This window comes from Salminus brasiliensis, chromosome 1 (assembly GCF_030463535.1).
Source record: "Salminus brasiliensis chromosome 1, fSalBra1.hap2, whole genome shotgun sequence".
NCBI classification, from domain to species: Eukaryota; Metazoa; Chordata; class Actinopteri; order Characiformes; family Bryconidae; genus Salminus; species Salminus brasiliensis.
The window spans coordinates 75,471,018-75,477,017 of NC_132878.1; positions in this window are offsets into that span (position 1 = coordinate 75,471,018).

Consider the following 6,000-nt stretch of genomic DNA (forward strand, 5'->3'; position numbering starts at 1 on the left):
ATTGTAATGTAGGGGCTGTGTGGAACCCCCCAGCTGCAGCACTACAGTTCTCGCATGGCATAAATCAGCCTTTGTAGGCTGCAGCTACAGCGTGCGGATGTGGTGCATGGGCTGATAGCAATGGAAATTTCTCCATGTTTTTGTGTGCTGTGAATGCTTCATAGCATACCTGTTTTCTCGTTCAACCCACAAGACACGTACTTACCGGCTCTTCTACCCCCCCAAAACACACCTCACAACCCAATTCCCCCTCTACCCAGCACTCTGTCTTTTTTATGATAAGGAGTAAGGGCAAGATGTCAAGCATTCCGTGACTACCATACAGAGACGCCAAAACAATGCATTTAAAGTGATGCAGAAGGGAGCGTCAGAGAGTCTTCTCTCTGAAGACTCAAGGTCCTTTAGTGAACAAATTAAAATGGTCACAAGTTCTGGTTAACCAATGCCCCAGGCAGTGTGATTAACAAAAATTGCCTGAGGCTCAGACGAGTCCTCCAAAATGCATTTGAAGAGATGTGGGCGTAACCCTGACTGAAACTAAAGCATACTGTTGGGATGGCACTAATACCCTGTAGGAAAACAGTTTGCATAGGAGAGAGTATAAGAACTAAATAATTCATCTGCTTTGGTTTGGGGCTTCTCAAAGGCAATTGGGTTTCTCAAAGGGAAAACTGGCCTATTGTTCCAAATTTCTGACACAATTTTGTGGAAGCGGTTTTATGTGATATGGTTCATTACCCCAACTCGGATTTCTTCACAGTGGTGGTGATGAGAACCAGGGGTCAGAACGCCTACAATGGAAACCTACACATCTTCTACACAGGTTTTGTATATACTGTTGATGACAGTAAAATGTGGCACATCTTGAACAATAAGTTTTCTATGAGGAATATTTTACCTGACAATATCCAGTGTGAACACTTACATTTACATTTACATTTAAGACATTTAGCAGACACTCTTACTCAGAGTGACTTACAAAAATGCTTTGCTATTTACCCAAGAAAAACCTCAGCTAGTTTGAATAGACTAATAATTTAAAGATACCTCTAAGTTTAGACATTACTAAAGTCAGTAAGGTGACCATAGTACTCTGCTATTCGCCCAAGTATTATTGGAAGAGGTGGTTCTTCAGTCTGCGTTTGAAGACTCTGCCGTTCGGACACCCAAGTGAAGCACATTCCACGACTTCTGCGCAGGACAGAAAAAAGCCTGGACGCTTGTCTTCCGTGGATCTTAAGGGATGGCGGGTCGAGCCGAGCCGAACTTGAAGGTCAAAGGGTTCTTGGTGCGGATCGGCTTTTGACCATTGCCATCAAGTACGGAGGGGCTGGTCCGTTCTTGGCTTTGTAGGCCAGAGTCAGGGTTTTGAATCTGATGCGGGAAGCAGCTACAGGAAGCCAGTGAAGAGAACGCAGCAGTGAAGTGACATGGCTGAATTTAGGGACATTGAAGACGACCCGTGCCGCTGAATTCTGGATCAGCTGCAGGGGCCTGATGGTGCGCAGAGGGAGACCAGCCAGAAGAGAGTTGCAGTAGTCAAGTCACGAAGTGACGAGAGCCTGAACGAGCACCTGGGCGGCCTTTCTAGAGAGGAAGGGTCTAATTCTCTGAACACTTCCATCATGACTAGATTAAAAATATATTTTTATGGCCAAAATCATTCAAAACTCTGTCTCAGGCTTTAGGATATACTGTATATTCAGAACTAATTTGCATGTTTTTGCAACTCTTTAGACGTCTGGGTCCTGTCGCTACAAATGTGGCTGGATAAACTTCTCTATAATGGCATATTTCACACCAAACCACTCTGACTGATTACAACACATTGATTCAAGCACCAGAGATTCTATTAAAGAACCTTCTTCGAAAGGTTTCCCAAATCTGTGAAGAACTATTTAAAAAGACCAAGAACCACTTAAGCATCCAAAACATCTTTGAGTCGTCATGGTTCAGAATAGAACATTTGCCTTTGCTAAATAATCTTTGAGGAACCCCTTAACCATTTATTTATGCTGTGGTTTTGCAAAATTGGCAAAATTCCCTTTTTAAATGACAGCCAGCATCTTGTATAGCAAGACGAAACATATTCGTGCTCTGGCTGTATTTAGCAAATGAAGACAAATCAGTTTGATCTCTGCTGGTTAAGCAGCCTTATGTGTATCCACAAATGTCACAGGTTGATTTATATCGACAAGATATCATGTTGAGACCTGTATGACAAATGTATGCACATATATTATAGACTATATCTATGTGATTGGTCAGTGTGCTCACATAGCACTCACTGGAGATTCTGATGATTTATTAGATTTTTTGGGGGTAACATATTGAGTAACAGAAGCTGTTGATTTAAGTGTTCACAAAATGATGCATTACACAGCTCTAATTCCTTAAACGTACTTGATGTATGTAGCCTACTGCATGTAGCCTAGGATTATACACATGAACAACAGATATGTTGATATGATGTTTATTGAAAAAAGTGATGTTGGTAAAGACACTGTGGACAAGTGCACCCTTGGTATGTCAAACTGAATTAGTAACAATGTTCTGATCCTATAAAATCTGATAACATCCTATAAAATATGAGTGAGCAGTAATGCACAGTTCCATTTCCTACTATGTAGAAGCGCCTATTTTGTTTACGGCCCGTCACCTGCCATAAGTATTTGGACAGTGATTGTTTTTTGTCATTTTGTCTCTGCACACCCTTACAATGAATTTCAAAAGAAACAATCGAGACATGACTGAATAAGCTTTAATTCAAGAAGAAATACATATATTATTAATATTAACACTTGGATGCAAATTCTTTGCCTACAGACAGGAACCTATAAACTTCAGCAGTGACCCAGTTCCATAGGCAGCCATAGATTCCCATGCCATAACAGTGCCTCCACCATGTCTGACAGATGATGTGGTATGCTTCAGATAATGAGCCCTTTCTTTTCTACTTCACTCTCTTCGGTTCCCATATGTATAATGCATTTTTAGTGTGTAGACGCCATACTTGTGACGCCCTACTTGTGACCTACATAGTGCCATATATAGGGAGAAGGGATGGATTTGAACAGAAACTAAAAAACATTTGACAAATTTGGAAAGTTAATGCATAAGGGAACATGAGAACATCATTGAAGTAAATGTAGAAAAGCTGAAGGTAAGATGTATTTATTCACAACTTGTTGAAGTAGGTAAATATAAAATAAGAACTGATGGGACAATCTGATTGATAGCAGATGCTAGAAGATTTAATGAGCTTTGGTTCAGGACAGCAAATCATAAATCTCTGGTTATCTGCTGTTTACATAATATACTGTACCGTCACACAAAGTTTCAGTGGAACTTTGTAGGTATAAGACATCTGCTATGGACTTTACTGCCTTATTCATGTACTCCGCTGTGAAGTAGCTCTGTTAATGATGAGCCATGCATAAATATTTGATTCTTTATAGTCTCATCCTGAGTGGTGGGAATATGCACATGGAGAAGGAAGAGGCTTATCACCTTCAACCCCCCTTCTAGTGCTAACCCCCATTCTGTCATTGCTGAGCACCCCAGCTCTCTATGTAGGACACTTCATGTAGCACATGTTCTTCCAACGACAACGGATAGAAATGACATTGTAGGAATGGTACTGTAGGAGAGGGCATTGACATTCTATTACATGTAAGTAGAAAATACACATGGGAAAGGGAGAGTGTCTTCGTGTGATGCTCTGTAAAAGTCTGTTATTTTTACTTGTTATCCCAGCCAGGCAAATGCAGTCTGCTTAATTGCGTGAAATTCTATCCCAGGGGACTTCATAGCTAAAATAATTACAATACAATTAGATCCAAAGCTGTCATAATGACTCTTTAATTACGTAGCACGTTAGCATACACTTCCCGCATATAGAGGAGGCCGGCGCTCTGTTGCAAGGAGGAGCTTTTAACATTCCAAACAAGGAGAGAACACTAAAAGCACTTCGGTACCCTTGGAGACAATGAAAATCAATCTCTTCACCACACGAATATTCCTGCGCTATGCCTGCTACATATTTATCACCATATCACTGTTCTGATTCTATAGTCTTGAGACAGTGAGGAAGATCAATTGTTGTTCATTCTAAAGCTTTACAGTCACACTGTTTGTCTGCCCATACTTGGTTCTATTTCAACTATTTGAAGGAAAAAGGATAAAAAGTGCCTATAGCTAAAAGACACTCACTCATATATAGTATACATGTATAAAAAAAAATATCAATCAAATATTTTTTCCATCCAGGGAGCAAAATCTGACGTGCAGCTCACAAGGCCGTGGCATTGCCATTCCAACAAATTACTAGAAAATCCTACCTTTTTATGTTCTGCAGTTTCAATGCACTTTTGTCCATTTTTTTAGAGCTAACAGTGTCATACAGTGTCAGAAACCAAGTACGCTAAGCACGTCTGTTAGATACCATAGCCCCGTAGCTCTAGAAGCACTAAAGAATATGGTGGATTCAAATGTGATAAATATTTGTTTAATATAGGGAGACATTTTACCACCCTTATAAATCCCAGCAACCATCAGTGGGTCCAAATGCCTATTACATACCTCCATACAAGTCAGCTCATTTGCAAACTGTGTTTACGGAATAATAAGCCTTAGGGTTTAATAAAGCTGGAATTTGGAGGTTAACTGGGTGCTCACAACTTCTTTATTAAGCATTAACTGAGGTTCATTTAGCATTTTCCACTATGTGTTTGTGTTGTACAACAAAATCCTTTGCACAACAGTTAAGGTGTCCAGCATTGGGCCCTGAAATCAAGCCAACAGCTGGTAACTAACTTAACAAGTCAACAACCTAACTTGCATTTTATGGTCACAATTCTAAATGTCAAAAGGGTACCACCCACATCCAATTACTAGAGGGCAGTGTAGCATGGCCAATCTACCAATCATGCATTTTTGGGAGGTGGACATGGAAGGACACAGCAAACTTCTCACAGACAGCGACCAGACTGAGGATCGAACCCACAACCTCAGGACCCTGAAGATATGTGTCACACATACTACCTGCTGTACGTAAATAAAGCAACATACATAAAATTCAAATAAATTGTGGAAAAAGTAAAAGCAACAAAATGACAATATTAATACAATTAATAACACGTGAAGTTCATCTTTATTTAGAGCTAATTAGTGATTTTTTATTAAGTAAATGTAAATATTTGTTTTGTTTGATTAAATATAGATCAAGCAAAAATACATTTTGGAACCATTCTCAGATAAAGATTATGTAAAGTAATATGTTCACTATGCAAGGTGCTTAATTCACTGTAGTTATTGCTTGACACGGTAGTAACTAGCATCCAGTTAATGAACAGCAATGAAACGGCTGCCGTTTTCATCAAGAACAACATAAAAAATATGTTAGTCCTCCCAAAAACATATTGTCCCACCTCAAGCATAAAATCCATAAAAGCAATGTACACCATTTCAGAAGTAATACATGAAATAAATTAAGTAAAATGTATTTTTTAAAAGCATCAATAGAAAGTACAGGAAAAAGTGCAATTTTGCATTAACTCCAAAATAAAACAAAAGAAATATATATTTTATTAGAACAAAAAAACAAAACTCACAAAAATGTTTTTAACATTCATTTATGGGTTCATTTTTATTCTCTTTCCATTATTGTTTGACAAAATGAGCCTGTAACGCGGTGGTAATTGATGTGTGGGTCGGACAAGGTCTTAGCCTGTAGGTTTTTAACATTAAAACTTCAGCCAAACCTAATGATACACTGTTCACAGAAAATAAAGTAAAACATTAGCCTACATCAGAAACACTAATCCTGTAACACACATCACTGAGCTTTTTACATTCAAACTAAAACACCACAATAAACCGTTTTATCCTAAAATGACTGCAGTTCTCCATGTGTTCAAGCTCCTGGCCTACCACACAAGCCAATCAACCTGCATATCATTTTCTTTGTATTAATAGTGCAAAAAGGTTTAGTTAAAATTA